Source organism: Atractosteus spatula, assembly GCF_055471065.1.
Source record: "Atractosteus spatula isolate fAtrSpa1 chromosome 10 unlocalized genomic scaffold, fAtrSpa1.hap1 SUPER_10_unloc_7, whole genome shotgun sequence".
Lineage (NCBI taxonomy): Eukaryota > Metazoa > Chordata > Actinopteri > Semionotiformes > Lepisosteidae > Atractosteus > Atractosteus spatula.
In genome coordinates, this window is record NW_028296627.1 from 270,750 (window position 1) to 290,164 (window position 19,415).

At 45.7% G+C, this 19,415-nt stretch overlaps 2 non-coding genes and 5 pseudogenes across 2 annotated transcripts; all 7 read right to left on the reverse strand.

The window, feature by feature from the left end:
• Positions 1–10,314: 10,314 nt before the first annotated feature.
• Positions 10,315–10,433, reverse strand: LOC148811729 (5S ribosomal RNA; annotated as a pseudogene).
• A 1,183-nt stretch (positions 10,434–11,616) lies between these two features.
• Positions 11,617–11,735, reverse strand: LOC148811730 (5S ribosomal RNA; annotated as a pseudogene).
• Positions 11,736–12,271: 536 nt separating this feature from the next.
• On the reverse strand, positions 12,272–12,390 carry LOC148811731 (5S ribosomal RNA). The gene has a single exon (XR_016086374.1). It is a non-coding gene; the product is annotated as a 5S ribosomal RNA (ribosomal RNA).
• A 537-nt stretch (positions 12,391–12,927) lies between these two features.
• Positions 12,928–13,046, reverse strand: LOC148811732 (5S ribosomal RNA; annotated as a pseudogene).
• A 537-nt stretch (positions 13,047–13,583) lies between these two features.
• On the reverse strand, positions 13,584–13,702 carry LOC148811733 (5S ribosomal RNA). The gene has a single exon (XR_016086376.1). It is a non-coding gene; the product is annotated as a 5S ribosomal RNA (ribosomal RNA).
• A 537-nt stretch (positions 13,703–14,239) lies between these two features.
• LOC148811734 (5S ribosomal RNA) lies at positions 14,240–14,348 on the reverse strand (annotated as a pseudogene).
• A 537-nt stretch (positions 14,349–14,885) lies between these two features.
• LOC148811735 (5S ribosomal RNA) lies at positions 14,886–15,004 on the reverse strand (annotated as a pseudogene).
• Between the last annotated feature and the right edge of the window lie 4,411 nt (positions 15,005–19,415).

Sequence of the window (19,415 nt, forward strand, 5' to 3'; positions counted from 1 at the left end):
TTATCCAGTGGTTTTCAGAGCAGAGACATCCGTGTGGGCAAGAGTTCTTTCCCTGAGGTCCACTGCACGTCAGCTAGCCACGTTCTGGCTGGGTCGTGTGTACTCCTGGGAACGTCGCCTGTAATGAATATTGGGGACTTTGTACAAATTAATAATGTGAGCATATTAATATGATTTGTGTTGAAGCCAAACATAGACAATCACTGTGAAAACTTGAATTCAACCTCCAGTGTCTGCTTTTGAAATGCTGATCATCACCCGTCTTCTGGCTTCTAGATGCACGTGTTAATGGATATTTCTTGTCTTCTTTTTTTCCCCCCCATATGCTCTTCTCTGTATCATTAAGTACTTCTGGGTCATTTCATGTACCTCGTGGCATCTTGGCTGGTGGTGAATGGCAGGCAGCTGCTCTAAAAATAACATGCCTATTAATATGATGTTGAAGACAAAACCAAAACAATACAACTTTGTTTTGCACTTTACAATTTATCACAAGCTTGTCATATTTACAGTCATCAACTGATTTAGGCTGCTGTTCCTGTGAAAAATGTCCTTTGTTTAAGAAAGATTCAATTTAAAATCTTTAGGTTTTAAATATAAACCACTGGCAATATGGTAATCACTTTTACAACTTTTAAGAAGTTGCAAGATAGCTCTACAACTATGTTGTCCTTAACTCATTCAGAAACTACCACTAATATTGTAAGAAATTGTTCTCTAGACTCTAGATCTTGTGGGCTCTGTTCTCGATGAATTGGAAAGGTGTCGTTCATGAAGTCCAGTACTCTGTCGATCTCTCTCTTACCAAGAGACTACCCATCTAACGCTGCAGGAAACTCCAGTGCCTGGTCTGGGAATGCTGGGCTATTCAGATTCTGTCAATAAATTTCAAGAATGGTTCACCTTTTTGTTTACACTGTGGCATTTCTTTGCAGTAACAATTGAGTGGGATAGTTATCTGCCTTCTATACTCTTCTGAAAATCATGTATCTTTTTAGCAGTCCCATATCCCTTCCTTATATCCTTGCTGATGAGAATGAGAAATGCTATTTTCAAGACATTAACACGAATATAATTTTTACATTAATTCCAAGGTACAAGAAAATGAATATCTTCAAAATATGCACTTTAATATACTTACTTAGTTTCTTTTTTGGAAATGGTCAGTGAACCAACCACTCCAGAGCTTGTCCTTCAACCTTGAAATTATTTCCTGGAAATGCTGTAATCACAGAGGAGCTCTTCTCCCCTCAACAATGTCCCTTTTTGTCACAGACAGAATTATGACAGGCTGTTCGTTGATTATAAATGACTTTCTTACAGCCCTTACATTGTCTTTTCTCTTTGATGGATTTATCCATCTTCTGATTTGCCTCCTTATCCGGGAGGCAGGCTCAGTGTTTTTCACGAGCATCAATGCACAGTTTTTGTGCAGGTTCATCTGAAAAGAAAAGACATCTCATGTCTCCCTCTGTCATCTGTGAGCTTCAGCAGTTGTCTTTGTGATGACCTTGCCATTGTAATCACACACCACCTCTCCCTTCTGGAAACACCTGGAAGTCACAAACTTCTTCCCCTTCACAGGATCGTCAGTGATGCTCAGGCCTTCCCAGATTTGATACTTTATCAACTTTTTAATTTGCATGCCATTTGGTGGCAGTCCTGTGTTGGGCTTCCACTTCTCAAGCACTTCAGACACTGTTGATACATTGGCTGACCAGTCCATCTTCTCCGTCTCCTTTCACAGCTGCTGACCTGGGCATTACAGCGCAGTTTAGTGAAGTAAAGATGAAACGGCTGATAAAACACAAATAAAATGCAATTAAGGTACATTCCAGATTTTCTTAAATACCGTACATGATTGGAGCTATGCAGGTGGAGGTCTTTTGTTCGGTATTAACATGGATTTTAATTGGCTTCTATGAAAATTGGCCATGGTGTGAGTGAGTCCTGTGATGGACTGGTGTCACATTATGGGTGATACAGTACTTTGCATCCACTGCTTGCCAGGATGGTTCCAGTTCTACCACAACCCTGAATTGAGTGGATGGGTATATCAATGTAGCCATCAACTTGCATGTTCCTCTTCTTCACTCAATGCAAAGGAAGCCAGCTGTTGTTTGAGGTTTTGTGCTCTTTAACAGGAATTATGACCATTTTTGTGCCCACTTGTTGAAACAACACTTTCTTTGCACCCATTCCTCAACCTGTAATAGTGAGAAAATAAAAATGAATACACCAAACTGTAAAAATCCCATATATGGAATTTCTTACTTTTGTTGTATGAAAGTATTCTTACTGTCATGTTCTTTACCACCCCGGGATGCTACAGGTGCTTCAGCTGGAGAAAGGCCTGCAGGTAATACAGTACAAGAAGCTGCTCAGGCGAGGTGATGTCTTGCCCAGTCTGTGCAACACATCTCTCTTTGCAACCATCAACACCTTCCAGCAATCCTTTGTACTTGGTTCTGGACTCTGCAACTGTCTATATCTGTGGGAGAAATTAATACTCATCAACTTTTTTTGTATTCAAATTAAAAGTACAACTGAAAGAAGTTTTAAAATGAAAATGACCTATTTTTAGTAATCTCTTGGCAACATTCTTACTGTTCTTCTTCTGAATATCCTTTAGGATACTTTGGAAGTTGATGATGAGGTTAGCCAGGCTGGGATCCTCTACTTTCACACTGATATCATTTAGGATGTAGCCCGGAAAATGGTTTATGTTCTTAATATAATTAGCAATGATTTGGTGAGACAGTCCAGTGGTCTTCATTTGGTTACAATAATTGTTGTTTTGGATAGGCCCTTTACAAAGTTTAAGGAAGATGCAGATGGATCCATAAAAACAGGAATCTGGAAACATTTTCTACCTGACAAATGTAGAGTCACTATGTTTATGGCTGAGATTTCACATGGGTGAATTTTAAGCTAAGGAGTAAAAACATGTGCTATGGAAATATCACTGCTCAATTTTAAATGCCTTTAAAAAATAAATACCTCCTGAGAGCAATCTGCCACTTCAAGATCCTTGGTAAGGTCCTGTTTAAACCCAGCCAGGTGAGGAGCATCCAGGGAGTGCGTTCTGTCCAGTCCAGCCTGGGTCACCGTCTTCCTGAGAGCCTGCTGATGGCTTTTAAGAACTGGGGGACAGTAGGAATACAAAATACACATTTAACATTTTTACTTCTAAGACAAACTAGAATACAAGTATAAAACAAAAGATACATTTGGAAAAAATAGAAAGTTCTCCAGAACTCACATCTTCCCCTTCCTCTTCCACTTCAGTCTCTGGCATCTCTTCCTCCTGGACAGCAGCCTCTTGCTCAGGGCACCTGGACCACCGGATATATAATTTTAACATACCCTCACATAAAGGTAAAGGTTAGAAATGAAACAGAAGAACCCTTATAAATTATAAATATCTTACCTTGCTGATGTGTCTTCAGGATTCCACATAAAACAGTCCATGGACCCATGGACTCCGCCAGTCTCACATTCTCACCACACATGAGCCCTATGCTCTTGTAATCCCCGACCTGCCCATTCCTCAGGTGATTCAACAAGTCCTTCCTGGCCTGGAGAAGGACCTTGCTGATCTCCTCTGCTGAGGCTCATTTCATACACACCCTCTTTAGGTGAAGAGGAAACTGGTCAAATGTCTTCAGGCAGGTCTTGCACACCAGAGGAATCCTCATGGGTCTCTTTTGAAAATAAATAACTTTTGTGTAAAGGAACAAGTCAAGACTGTTTCAGTTTCTTAACCGAGACTTAATTTTCTCTCCAATAGCTTCACCATATTGTTTATTGTATTTTTATCAGAATTATACCTTGCTCTAAAATAATGACTTTATAAAACAACTTAACTCTTACTTGGTCTTGTTCGCAGTCTTTCCAGTAGAAGTCGTTGTAGAATTTAAAAACTGCTGTGATAATTTGATCTGCCCGAGTGTCCTTCCCTAACCCAGTATTGATAGCTTGTGTACTGTAGGGTCCAAAGGTGGTGTTCTGCAATTTCCTCCCATAATGTTTCTTTGATCAGTTGGAAGCAAGTGTGAAAGCTTCCTCCCAGTGGGGAAGCTCAAGATCCTCTAGTTGTATGACAGATTTTGCTCTTCGAGGATCTGCAGTGTGGTGTGAAGCCAATTTTTGGCATTGCTTACCAGCTTCAAATATGTGAGTTTGGGTGGCTTGGCAGGTTTTATGAGTTCCTCGGTCTTCCGTCGTAGGCTGGCGGGTGCTCGGTTCTCCCGTCCAATAAAACTGCTGTGTTTTGTAAATGGTGGACTGTTTGGATCATTTTGTAGATGATCCTGGTTCCTTGTTGGAAGGTATCCTGTCTGTTTGACATGTTTGTTGTGTAGGCAGTGTGGAGGGTGACCGTACGGTTGCGTGCGTTGTCAACTCTGGATTGATCCATACTTACCATTTAAATGCCTAAAGCTTCGTTGACACCGTTAGGTTTCCACTGTTAGGCAGCTTTACCTCTGTAGAATCTGTGGCTCCATAGGAAGACAATCTTGCCTTTCTGTGTGTCGGTATGTTTTTGCCTGGGTCTTCTTCAGGCATTGTTCTGGAACACTGTGTCCATGCTGGCCTGTTTTTATCCTGTTTTGTAAGGGGCAGTGTGTTGTAGTTCCTCCTAGGGGGCTAGTTTGTATCCTATGGTCTGTGTTCCTTCTGTACGTTTCTGTATGAGTAGGTGCAGTTTCAGTTGGTGAATGGGTTTCTGTTTTCCTTGGGGGGGATTATGCATGGACCATTAACATCTCAATAGGCAATCAGGGTCTTTTGTTTTCCTCCCTAGTAGGACTGTGCAAGCTGTGCGAGTTTCCATAGCTGATTGGTTTCAGTTATTCTTCTGTTTGTTGCGTGTTAGTATGGTGAAGAGTTCCAGTCCCTGTAGGATCTGGCTAGTTAGGAGAGGGGAACAAAGCTCCTTCTCCCAGATTTTATCCGAGAGGGGACCATCTGGGACAAGGAGAGCACTCTCCTTCCAACGACTAAAACCCTCCTGGTTTTTCTGATGTTCAGGTCTTGTGTAAAGATAGTATTAAGTCTTTTGATCCACTCCCTTTCCTTTTTCTTTCTTTCTATCTCTGTCCAGTTGGGGTTGCTTTCCAGTCCCGTGGTTCCTGATGTACCTGTGTTGTGTCAGCTGGGTTCGGATGGAGTTACCCGTTCCCCCCCCACATAGGTCACCCCGCACTTTTTGCACTGGATGCTGTAGATGGCGTTATTGATGTTTTCTGAGAGTGCCCTTTGCAACTGGAAGATTTCTTTAGTTTCTTTGTTTTGGATCGTTGTTTTCTGTTATGAAATGTTTGGCTCTTGGTGTATATGATCTGTTGTGTACAGGTTTTAGCTTGCTTTGGACTAATTAATGCTGAAGGTTTTTGTTTTTTTCTGTGTGCAGATATGATTTTGTGCTCCCTCAGTATGTTTGTGTTTTCTAATATCATGGTTTTTGGTTGGTTTTTATGCTGAGTTGAGAATATGATGTGTTGAGGGGTATTTTTCTGTCATCTGGAGTTTTTCTATTTAGAAATGTTCGTGCCACATTTTTGAGGAAACTTTGTGTGTATCTTCTCTGGCATAAAGCTTGGAAGAGTGTGTATTTGGCTTCCTCAAAGTCTTGTTGTTGTGTACAGATTTTGTGGAAGTGTAGGAGTTGTGATTTTACCAGTCCTTTTAAAGTATGTTTTGGGTGGAAGCTATCCTTGTGCAGTAAGCCGTGTGAATGTGTCTTTGAAAAATACCTTGATGTCCAGTTTGTCTGTGTTGTTGAAGGAAGAAACCTTGTATGTGGTGGTGTCTAGGAAGTCTATCAGGCTACCATGCTTGGTGTATTTGAGTTTAATGGACCTGTGGTGTGTGTTGAGGCTGTTAATGATTTCTTGTAAGGCTTGATATGTGCTGCCTATATGTTTATTTTTTATTTCTTTGCCCTGGGATGGACTGGTGTCCTTTCCAGGGTGTAGCCTGCCATGTGTCTATTTCTTGCCACGTTTTAAAGTAGAGTTACAATCTTACTATTTTTTCAGTTTTAAATTGACATTTACAAATGTATATTGAAGCAGCTACCCACCTGAACTAAACTATCTCAGCATGTGTAGTCTGCAAAGGAACAAGTAATAGGTTTATTCCATACTGAAAAGAGAAGAGAGAAAACTCAATGTTTCGGCTGTGAAGCCTTCTTCAGGTGTGAGAAAGACAGGGCAGATTACAAAGATTAAATAGCACAGAAGAACAAAAGCTGGGAGAGGGGAGGAGGCAGGAGCAGCAGAGAGGCCACTCAGGAAGTGCAAAATGGAGAGAGGTGAAGAAAGGTGTGAAGTCAAAACCTGCAAGAGAATAGAGAAGATTATTTTAAAATAAGTCAGTCATTGAGAGATCCTGGCTATTTGAGGTGAAAAGAAAAACTATGGGCTTGGAGAAATCTTTAACCTTCCCAGCCCTAATATGTTCTCTGAAGTGTTCTCCTGGTCTCCTTTCGGTTTCCCAAATGTAGATAGCTGGGTATTTTTTGCAAGAGATACAGTAAATGAGATACAGGATGTTGTCAGGGTTATCCGGAATTGTCCTGTGATGCCCTGAATGTCGGTAGATATGTATTTGCAAGTGATGCAGCGAGTGCTATTGCAGGGGACGGTGCTGAGTGCGAGGGAGCTGTGAACAAGAAGCTTATGTGGTGGTCAGCGATAAGAGATGATTGGGCGGTCGGAAAAAAGAGTACCAATGGAGGGATCGTCCTGTAAAATGTAGTCATTGTTAATGATGGTCCTGGGGATAGAAATTGGGTTAGGGTGGTAGGGAAACACCGAGGGAATGCAGTTGTGAGACTGGGAGTTCCTGATTGAGTTGATGATCCGAGGGCTGTTTTTGGCCCGGGAGTAGAATAAAGCGACACCTTTCATCAAACTTTTTGACAGGTACCACGCCCCCTTTTTCAGCCAATGGGAGGCCGCCATGGGCAGATGTCCTGCCCCCTTATCGGCCAATGGTGCAATGTTATGGGTGGATGTCCCGCCCCCTCCAGAGCCAATGGTGTGTCATAATGAGTGTTGTTGTCCCGCCTTCCACCCCGAGCAGCCCCAGGCCTCAGGGTACAAATGCCCACCACCGCATCCCCTTCGATTTATAAATAAGTGTGTGAAAGCGCGTATTAGCGATGAGGGATGGAAGGTGATAATGTCTGCTGCAGGTTTGAATGCAATCTATTATAACCCTAGGGAATCGGCGGTGTGGGAAGTCTGGTGAGGGCCGCGAGTTTCCGGGATGTGAGCACACACACACACACACACACACACACACACACACACACACACACACTGACTGAGTAAAGTGTCACAGAAAGAACTCGCAGGACAAATAGCATGTGAAATGTGAACCACTTTATTTCATCAGTAGGTTTTAAATTACAGAAACATCCCAGTATACACTTTTAAACTTTTCACACACATTACAGACTACTGCTTGCAATCGCCAATTAAATGTTGGTGCAGAAAATTAGTTGTAGCTATCGCCCCAACATTGTTCAGAAACTCAGCAGCATCTGAAAAAGCATTCATAACGCCCTTTCTCTCGCCATTTCTATAGCCGTGAACACCGAACTGGGCGACCCTAACAGAGAAAATAAATTAGCCTGAGTGATCAGAGGGACGGTGTTACCACAGGATCTATGTAAAATACGTTGTGTTTTGGAATACACACCGCTGAATCCGCCAGGCTTCAGTTTCTGATCTGAAAACATCAGAATCGCAGTAATTTCACTCATGTTCTTTACATGCACATCTATCTCTTTAACAAATTCAAGGACATTAGTATTCAGTTAATTGATTTTCATTTCAAGCTTTGCAGAAAGAAGAGTGTAAAGCACTTTTTGTAAGAATTCTTACGTATACATTCGAAATTTTTCATTCTTCTCACGATGGCACACCTGTGTCTGTAAAACAGAGTGAAAGCTCTATTCACATTGCGAGTATTTCACAGCCCTGGTTTTACATAGATCTTTTTTCTTTTCTGTAAAAATATGTATAAATAAGTATAAAATAAGTTTTGCAACGCACCAAAAGTCACGTGTAGTATTTTTCCATCTACCTTTACAAGTAAGGAGCGTACATACTCATATGGCGAGCGGTCGTCAATTATTTTTCTCAGCAAGTGCTTTATACTCCGCTCAGTATCATCTGTAAAAGTATAGGCACCCAGGCCACTGGCGATGTACAGAACAGCCGATAAAATTCGGGCTAAACTGAGACACTTATAAATTTCTAATGCGGCAAACAACACATCTTTGTACTGTAACATGACCAGGGGAAGGGTCATTCATAACAGGTATTTTCGGAATGACCTACTTAAAATACTAGATATGGACCTTAGCAAAATGGCTGCCAAAAAGAATCAGCTGACCGGTACATGGAAAGGGTCTACCCTGAGAAACAATGAGACACAGCTGAGCCACATCAGGAACCAAAATATAAGTGCCCCGGAGGCAGTGAACAGGGCGGAAGCCGATAAGGTGAATGCGGTTTGGAGGAAAAGAGAGGAAAGAGGTGTATGTTAAAGATCGGGCTAAAGAATAACGGACTACTGAAAGGAGAAAAGGTTTATGGTTTTTGGATTACGGACACTGGATAAGGATACATCGCGGATTGGCTTTATTACGGACTTTTGGAACTCGGATCGGATCAGGATTAAGGGAACGGATTACGGACTGTATTTGGAAGATAGTTGGAGGAAGAAAAGCCACGAAACTCAGGAAAGAAAAGTGTGGTGTGAGTACTACTTTCATTTACATAAACTTTCCCCCAGAGACACCACAGTACCCATCCGCGCACCCGACAACTAGGCATGTGTGACCCCGTTGACCTGGATGATTAATCAAACGGGCCGCGCATTCATCAACCACAACCCCCTTTAAACAATGGTTGAAGGTGCAACATACCACCGACTTTACAATCTGATCCATAGCATCGGGCTCATTAGAGCCATCGATAGCTAAACTAGGTTGAATATCATCATTAATCACATTTTGGTGAACACACATGAACAGACACGAAACATTCAAGCTTGATGGTAGTTTGAAGATTGATGCGTCGACCTCTTCATTATTCTATTAAAGGAAAAAAGAAAAGGAAGGCTTAACAAAATAAATAGGCATGCTTTTTACCTAAAATATTTACAATTGTAATGCCTCTTTTGTGTTAGAGTTTTTCGTTTGCTTCGAACTTGCTGTGGTTTAATATTTACCATTTGTAGCAACTCTTCATCAGTCGTTGACGGACCCCCAACACCTGAATCACCGTCAGAGTTCACATGACAGCCACTGTCACACACCACTGAGTGCTGGGTCAGCTTTTGCTAAAAAGAAGACAAAGTGTTGAAAACGAAATACGCTAAACGCAGATTGAAAATACAATTCCACTATCAGAAAAAATATTTTAGCAACCTACTTCTTCAGTTTGCATAGCAGAGGAATCCGATGATTCACTACTCAAAGAAGCCATCTTCGCAGCAGTCAATATCGGGGCCTGACAGCTCAGGTGTCACACTTCAAAACCGGCAAGTCGGCTAATTTAAGCATAAACTCCAAATTTGTAACCATGCCTACATAGCTCAAGACATTTTTCAAATGGTTGTGATGTTTTAGAACGCCCCACCATATCCCCCACCCCAAAATCACACGTGTTTTATCGAAAGTGAAAAGTAATCACGTTGAATTAAAATATGTAAGCTTATTTCAATGACAAATTCTCAACAACTTTTCAAAAGTTTGAAATGATTTTCCACGTACCGTGAACGTAAAGTCTTTAAACCTTAAAAATATTAACATGCAACCCAAGCCTCAAATGATGTGTTTCTCTAGAAAAGAAATTACATTGAATCAAAAAATGTAAAACTTATTTTATCTTTTGAGAAGAGCGTTGTAGGGCAGGTCTTTATATTTTAGTGGATAGGTCATAAAAGTGTTAAAATAATTGAATAAGACACATTTAGCAGCGATAAATTATACGCACGAGCAAAAATTGATATTTATAACGCTTATAGATTTTAACAATATAACAGACTTTACTAAAATGTTTACTTTTAAATTAAATATTACATCACAACATGTCCACACCCAGGCACCTGCCGTTAAAGGTTATGGGATGTAGAGATACAGTATATAAGGTTCATGATGAGAATAAAAAACGCTCATGCTAATACACAAGCACATGTGTCTCACCAAAGCTGACAAATAAAAAGCCAAAAAGCCACACTGCACGTGTTAACAGGAGAATGAGCGAAGATTGGGTGCCTCGTGCAATTAAAGGCTTACAACACCTGGTATTCCCAGGCGATCTCCCATCCAAGTACTAACCAGGCCCATCCCTGTTTAGCTTCCAAGATCAGACGAGATCAGGCGTGCTCAAGGGGGTGTGGCCGTAAGCAAGAACAAGGCTCGCTGGCACCCTTCTTATAGAGAGGACAGCTCCGTCACCTCTTTTACGACGCTGCTTTTTTTCCCTTGCGTTTTTCTCTTCTTCCCACATTCTCTCTCTTCACTGCCTTCGTCCCCGCTCTATTTCACATCAGCCTTTCACTCTTGCTTCTTTCCAATGAGGATGGAGCTGCGGGAGAAAGGGCGCTATAGAGGATCGCTGTGGAGAGCTGCTGCTGTGCTTTGACATCTGAGCTCTGTGGAAAACGATCTCAATACAATTCTGAAAAACGCGACTCCCCGAACGCCAGCCGAACAAGTCTCCACAGCCGAAGCGCTGTGTCTCTTTTCAGCTGGCGATAAACCTTTCCTCGATCCTTTGCTGACTTGTAAAACTGTTCATGATCAGAATAAAAAACGCTCACGCTAATACACAAGCACCCGTGTCTCGCCAAAGCTGACAAATAAACAGACGGACAACCCGCACTGCACGTGTGAACAGGGGAATGAGCGAGCGAGCAGGGATAGGGCGCCTCCTGCGCTTAAAAGCCTACAGCACCTGGTATTCCCAGGCGGTCTCCCATCCAAGTACTAACCAGGCCCATCCCTGTTTAGCTTCCAAGATCAGACGTTCTCAAGGGGGTGTGGCCATAAGTGAGAGCAAGGCTCGCTGGCACCCTTCTTATTGAGAGGACAGCTCCGTCACCTCTTTTACGACGCTGCTTTTTTTCCCTTGCGTTTTTCTCTTTTTCCCACGTTCTCTCTCTTCACTGCCTTCGTCCCCGCTCTATTTCACTTCAGCCTTTCACTCTTGCTTCCTTCCAATGAGGACGGAGCTGCGGGAGAAAGGGCACTACAGAGGATCGCTGTGGAGAGCTGCTGCTGTGCTTTGACATCTGAGCTCTGTGGAAAACGATCTCAATACAATTCTGAAAAACGCGACTCCCCGAACGCCAGCCGAACAAGTCTCCACAGCCGAAGCGCCGTGTCTCTTTTCAGCTGGCGATAAACCTTTCCTCGATCCTTTGCGGACTTGTAAAACTGTTCATGATCAGAATAAAAAACGCTCACGGTAATACACAAGCACCCGTGTCTCGCCAAAGCTCACAAATAAACAGACGGACAGGCCGCACTGCAAGTGTGAACAGGAGAATGAGCGAGCGAGCGGGGATAGGGCGCCTCCTGCGCTTAAAAGCTTACAGCACCTGGTATTCCCAGGCGGTCTCCCATCCAAGTACTAACCAGGCCCATCCCTGTTTAGGTTCCGAGATCAGACGAGATCAGGCGTGCTCAAGGGGGTGTGGCCGTAAGCCAGAACAAGGCTCGCTGGCACCCTTCTTATTGAGAGGACAGCTCCGTCACCTCTTTTACGACGCTGCTTTTTTTCCCTTGCGTTTTTCTCTTCTTCCCACGTTCTCTCTCTTCACTGCCTTCGTCCCCGCTCTATTTCACTTCAGCCTTTCACTCTTGCTTCCTTCCAATGAGGACGGAGCTGCGGGAGAAAGAGCGCTATAAAGGATCGCTGTGGAGAGCTGCTGCTGTGCTTTGACATCTGAGCTCTGTGGAAAACGATCTCAATACAATTCTGAAAAACGCGACTCCCCGAACGCCAGCCGAACAAGTCTCCACAGCCGAAGGGCTGTGTCTCTTTTCAGCTGGCGATAAACCTTTCCTCGATCCTTTGCGGACTTGTAAAACTGTTCATGACAGAATAGAAAACGCTCACGCTAATACACAAGCACCCGTGTCTCGCCAAAGCTGACAAATAAACAGACGGACAAGCCGCACTGCACGTGTGAACAGGGGAATGAGCGAGCGAGCGGGGATAGGGCGCCTCCTGCGCTTAAAAGCTTACAGCACCTGGTATTCCCAGGTGGTCTCCCATCCAAGTACTAACCAGGCCCATCCCTGTTTAGCTTCCGAGATCAGACGAGATCAGGCGTTCTCAAGGGGGTGTGGCCGTAAGCGAGAGCAAGGCTCGCTGGCACCCTTCTTATTGAGAGGACAGCTCCGACACCTCTTTTACGACGCTGCTTTTTTTCCCTTGCGTTTTTCTCTTCTTCCCACGTTCTCTCTCTTCACCGCCTTCGTCCCCGCTCCATTTCACTTCAGCCTTTCACTCTTGCTTCCTTCCAATGAGGACGGAGCTGCGGGAGAAAAGGCACTACAGAGGATCGCTGTGGAGAGCTGCTGCTGTGCTTTGACATCTGAGCTCTGTGGAAAACGATCTCAATACAATTCTGAAAAACGCGACTCCCCGAACGCCAGCCGAACAAGTCTCCACAGCCGATGCGCTGTGTATCTTTTCAGCTGGCGATAAACCTTTCCTCGATCCTTTGCGGACTTTTAAAACTGTTCATGATCAGAATAAAAAACGCTCACGCTAATACACAAGCACCCGTGTCTCGCCAAAGCTGACAAATAAACAGACGGACAAGCCGCACTGCACGTGTGAACAGGGGAATGAGCGAGCGAGCGGGGATAGGGCGCCTCCTGCGCTTAAAAGCTTACAGCACCTGGTATTCCCAGGCGGTCTCCCATCCAAGTACTAACCAGGCCCATCCCTGTTTAGGTTCCGAGATCAAACGAGATCAGGTGTGCTCAACGGGGTGTGGCCGTAAGCGAGAGCAAGGCTCGCTGGCACCCTTCTTATAGAGAGGACAGCTCCGTCACCTCTTTTACGACGCTGCTTTTTTTCCCTTGCGTTTTTCTCTTTTTCCCACGTTCTCTCTCTTCACTGCCTTCGTCCCCGCTCTATTTCACTTCAGCCTTTCACTCTTGCTTCCTTCCAATGAGGACGGAGCTGCGGGAGAAAGGGCACTACAGAGGATCGCTGTGGAGAGCTGCTGCTGTGCTTTGACATCTGAGCTCTGTGGAAAACGATCTCAATACAATTCTGAAAAACGCGACTCCCCGAACGCCAGCCGAACAAGTCTCCACAGCCGAAGCGCCGTGTCTCTTTTCAGCTGGCGATAAACCTTTCCTCGATCCTTTGCGGACTTGTAAAAATGTTCACGATCAGAATAAAAAACGCTCACGCTAATACACAAGCACCCGCGTCTCGCCAAAGCTGACAAATAAACAGACGGACAAGCCGCACTGCACGTGTGAACAGGGGAATGAGCGAGCGAGCGGGGATAGGGCGCCTCCTGCGCTTAAAAGCTTACAGCACCTGGTATTCCCAGGCGGTCTCCCATCCAAGTACTAACCAGGCCCGTCCCTGTTTAGCTTCCGAGATCAGACGAGATCAGGCGTGCTCAAGGGGGTGTGGCCGTAAGCGAGTGTAAGGCTCGCTGGCACCCTTCTTATAGAGAGGACAGCTCCGTCACCTCTTTTACGACGCTGCTTTATTTCCCTTGCGTTTTTCTCTTCTTCCCACGTTCTCTCTCTTCACTGCCTTCGTCCCCGCTCTATTTCACTTCAGCCTTTCACTCTTGCTTCCTTCCAATGAGGACGGAGCTGCGGGAGAAAGGGCGCTATAGAGGATCGCTGTGGAGAGCTGCTGCTGTGCTTTGACATCTGAGCTCTGTGGAAAACGATCTCAATACAATTCTGAAAAACGCGACTCCCCGAACGCCAGCCGAACAAGTCTCCACAGCCGAAGCGCCGTGTCTCTTTTCAGCTGGCGATAAACCTTTCCTCGATCCTTTGCGGACTTGTAAAACTGTTCACGATCAGAATAAAAAACGCTCACGCTAATACACAAGCACCCGTGTCTCGCCAAAGCTGACAAATAAACAGACGGACAAGCCGCACTGCACGTGTCAACAGGGGAATGAGCGAGCGAGCGGGGATAGGGCGCCTCCTGCGCTTAAAAGCTTACAGCACCTGGTATTCCCAGGCGGTCTCCCATCCAAGTACTAACCAGGCCCGTCCCTGTTTAGCTTCCGAGATCAGACGTGCTCAAGAGGGTGTGGCCGTAAGCGAGTGCAAGGCTCGCTGGCACCCTTCTTATAGAGAGGACAGCTCCGTCACCTCTTTTACGACGCTGCTTTATTTCCCTTGCGTTTTTCTCTTCTTCCCACGTTCTCTCTCTTCACTGCCTTCGTCCCCGCTCTATTTCACTTCAGCCTTTCACTCTTGCTTCCTTCCAATGAGGACGGAGCTGCGGGAGAAAGGGCGCTATAGAGGATCGCTGTGGAGAGCTGCTGCTGTGCTTTGACATCTGAGCTCTGTGGAAAACGATCTCAATACAATTCTGAAAAACGCGACTCCCCGAACGCCAGCCGAACAAGTCTCCACAGCCGAAGCGCTGTGTCTCTTTTCAGCTGGCGATAAACCTTTCCTCGATCCTTTGCGGACTTGTAAAACTGTTCACGATCAGAATAAAAAACGCTCACACTAATACACAAGCACCCGTGTCTCGCCAAAGCTGACAAATAAACAGACGGACAAGCCGCACTGCACGTGTGAACAGGGGAATGAGCGAGCGAGCGGGGATAGGGCGCCTCCTGCGCTTAAAAGCTTACAGCACCTGGTATTCCCAGGCGGTCTCCCATCCAAGTACTAACCAGGCCTGTCCCTGTTTAGCTTCCGAGATCAGACGAGATCAGGCGTGCTCAAGGGGGTGTGGACGTAAGCGAAAACAAGTCTCGCTGGCACCCTTCTTATAGAGAGGACAGCTCCGTCAGCTCTTTTACGACGCTGCTTTTTTTCCCTTGCGTTTTTCTCGTCTTCCCACGTTCTCTCTCTTCACTGCCTTCGTCCCCGCTCTATTTCACTTCAGCCTTTCACTTGTAGCGGCAATGGTTGTTAATAAGACAGAATTAAGTGTTGCTGTGCTTTTTCTAATGAGGCCCCATCTCTCTGTTCATCTCTGTGGTGCAGCCACAGAGAAACTATTCATGCAGGCTGATTTAAATATGTTTTCTTTTGATAAGGGACAGCTCCCAAATGGGGATGCACTTAGCTAAGCCTGGCTATCATGATCAATGGTCATCCATTGGCGCCTATCTGTCTAGGGTGTGCCAGATGGACATCTGGACTGCATTCCTAAGTGTCAGGAGTAAGTGACTCACATCTCACCTTGATCAACCAATCAGGGACTGGTAGGGCCGAGTAACCCACGTGGGACTCTGATGCCCATGGAACTTTCAGCCAATGAACGAGCTGAAGTTCCTCCAGGTAAAAACAGGCAACACAGAGGGCCTGAGAGACTATTTCCTGGACTTTTCTAAAGGGAATTCAAAGGAGAATTCCAGGGCAGGACGGCCCAGGAGCAAAAGGCTCCCAAGGGCAGGACATTCTCGCAGTGCGCCTCCTGACCATCCTAAGACTCAGCCCGGACAACCACGGAACGGCCAGTGTGTCCGAGTGCCAGAACTTTCCTTTGTTCTAAGAGTCTAGAGCGGAGGTTGCCAGAGAGTAACCAGAGGATCCACCTGAGGTAAGCACCAGCAGCAAGCCTTGTGAACAGGTCGGAACTGTGGACAGCTGAATCACTATTCAGAACTAGCGCTTCATCAGGAATGAACCGGTCCTCTTCCTGACTTGCTGGGACCCACAGTCATCTTTTCTCCTGTGCACAAACTTTGCTAGTTAAAGCCAACACTAACTAGCCGGTCAGTGAGCATCTGCAGCACAGCACAGCCTGGCACGGAGCCAGAGAGCCCGCAGGAGATCTGAATCCCCAGAGATTGGATGAGTATTCAACTTCAATGCATTACAGCTTGAGAATTCAATTGTTATCCCAACCAGTTGATATCAATTTAATTCCTAAGAGTTATGTACTTGTTTTCAGTATCTAATGTAGAAGTTGTAACCAAGTTCACTTTATGAAACGATCTAAATGAATGATATACTGAACGTATGTCCTCTTGATATATGTAACTCTTTGTAACTGATTGTATATATACCTTTTGTATTCTGATAACCCTCTCGATAAGATCTGTTAGGTTTATATGCATATTTTATGTATTAATAAATGTATCCTCGTGTATTAGTACCCGTGTGTGTGTGCGTTGTTTGAGTTATATCGCATGGTTGGATTCTTAGGCCATCAAAAGAATCATTTTGTGATTTACAGCTACAATTAATAAATGTCCCCGTACATGCCCAAACCCTACAGAACTGGTGCCTTCAGAGAGCACACTACATTTATTGGCGTCCCTGGACGGGCTATGGTAAGACTGAAATGAGTCAACCAAGCGGAATAATTCAATATAAAACACCGCGGGTTTCATACTCGACAATACAGTGTGCTGAAAGCCGAAAGGAAAAAAGTTCCCCTTGCTCTTTAAGCAGTGCTTGATTGTTTTGTGATCTTTTGCGATCTACTGGGTTGATTGCATACTTGATCTTGTGGTTTTCTGTGGTAGAACTGTGATTTCGTACTGAAAAGTAATACTCTTTAAGTTTAACGATGGTTGCTAAAAGGTCTGAATTCAAGTCGCTATTAAGCACTCTCTCTAGCAGCGACAGGTCTGACCACGATCTCCGTCATATCTCCATCAGCGGAGAAGCTAGGAGAATAAACCTCCATTCTCTGAGAGAGCTAGCGAAGGACATGGAGAGATTTGACCCTGCAGTGTCAGAGAATAATATCGAGAGTTATATTCAAGACCTCAGGTATACCCTGCAGTACCTGCCAAACGCTACAGAACAGGAAAAAGTGTTTCTGGTCAGGAAAACTAGCAGCAGAGCTGTACATGAGTGGATGGCTAGGCAGATGAAGAAAGTCTGTGATGACTTTGAAGAGCTGTGTCAAGCACTTATCAGAATACAGTGCGTTTATTGACCCGACTGCCGCGATAGCCGCCGCCCTTAACATTAAGCACGAGAGAGCAGAGTCCCCTCGCGAATATTACGAGAGACTTAGATGAACTTATTTTGCAGGGCGAAATGATGAGGGTTGTGAAGAGAACACACATTTCAAGGGTTTATTCATTGCGAATCTCCACCCGTCAGTCAGAAAGATGATCTTAATGCATACAGATGCACAGACCATGAAAATGACTGATATTAAGAGATTCGTGCAGAAAGCCTGGGAGTATGATGTCCAAAGTCGCTCTGAGCAAAAAGCTGTTAAAGCGACTGTGTTCGCCGTCAGAGCCAGCAGGGTTAATTCCCCCCTGCTTGAAGGAGCACAGGCTCCTGAGCTGGCTAAGCCCCGTTCCAAAGCAGGCACACAGGACCACACCCAGCGTCCTAAGTTCCATGAGAACACCGGGGAAGAGAAAGGGCTAGATAAAGCTGAACAAAAGGATTCAGTAGCCGCCCGCCTGGCCAGGCTTGAACAAGTTTTATTAGGACAGAGACAACCGCTCCCCAAGGCTGCCGGAAGCGTGAATGAGCTGATACTCTCCACTGGAGGAGGCGGAGACCCCCTCTCCCTCCCTCAGTCTATCTGATTGAATGGAAGGGTTCCTGCCTGGATGAGGTCAGCCACTCCCAAGCGAGTGCTGACTCCACCCCTGAAGTCACAGAGCAGGCAGTAAAACAGAGAGGAAAAGCAGGAAGCTTTTACCTCAAGGCTGCCATGGGAGATGTCTTACACAGTGAGACATTGATTGACACTGAGGTTGAAAGGTGTTTGATGTCATACAGCAAGCTCAAACGGGTAGAAAAAGAAAAGGGCATGCGACTCAGAGAGGAACCTTTGGTGGATCACCAGAAAGGCAAGGTGTGGAAACAGGTCAAGGCTCCTAAGCCTTCTGTACAGAAGGAAGGGGGGCCAAGAGGCAGACTGTGCTCACACAGTGCCCACCGAACACAGAAGCCTATGTGGAGATTCCTTCTGTTCCCTCTGGACAAGAAATAAAAATATTTTCTTGTTCCCCGGATATACAGGGAAGTCATGTCCCGGCTGAGGTCACAACAGCCTCCATGCCACAGAAGCGGTGCTCCAAGCAGCCGCCTGATCCACCAGGTAAAGCACACCCCTTTTACATCCCTAAAGAGGAGCAGATCTCCCCACCTGGCGATGAAAAGGAGCTTTCCCTGTGCACCCTGGCACCCAAGAGGGGTCAGGACCACCACCCTGCAGTGGTGGAAGGGATCCAGATGGCAGGAGAGCAGGTTGGTGATGTAGCCCTCACCCTTAGCCCTGAGAGGTCCTCTATTAGTGAGGATCTGCTTGAGCAGCTGTCACGGGGCCACCGCCAGGTGCCCCTGGTGCAACATTCACAGGTTAGAGAGGAGGTCCAGCTGGACGCTGAGACTACTGCACTGTGGACACACCTGATCCCAGATGCCGATTCCCTCTGCTGTGACCCAGGGAACCTGCAGTCAGGTAACATTATTTCTCACAACTACCAGATAGTGAGTGAGACTGACCTGATTGTTCCTGCCTCAACGGCAGGGTTTCCAACACACCCAGTCCCCCGGAAGGGACAGGGAATGAAAGCCGAGCCGGTTTTCTTACAGCCACCAGCTCAGTCTGTCAGTCTGAGTCTGACCAACAGTGGTTCAGCCAGACTGGAGCTGGATGGTCAAGCCACCCGCCTGTTAGTGCAGAACACGGCAAAGGGGGGTGTCAGAACCCCCGCCCGCACTGACATGGGCCTGGTGGGTGATAGTGAGTTCAAAGACAGTGAACTAGCTATCCCACTGCTGGGGCAGCTCCCTGAACCCCTAGCGAGGGAAGGGGGGAGCGAGCAGGTGCCCTACACCCACGCCCAGCGAACGATTGTAAACATGCCGATAGAGGGATTCCTCAATCAGGAAGTTTGCAGGGTAGACCTGAACAGTGAGACTGGGGTAACAAGTCCAGATCACTCAGGTGCTCCAGATGATCACTCAGCCGAGGTTCAGGCATGCTCCACCGCTGCACCACCCCCTGCAGGGTTCCTAGAGCACAGGCATGAACAAATCGAAAAAGCAGATGCCCTGGAAATGGAGGAGGAGCATCAACAGCTGCGTCAGATCTCCCCAGATTTCCAGGATGTTGGTGCCCAAGATGCCACATGGCATACTGAGAAAGACACCATGTACATACTGCGCCAGCTTAGAAAGGCGACAGTCACTCAGAAGGAGATGACTGAGATCAGCCACC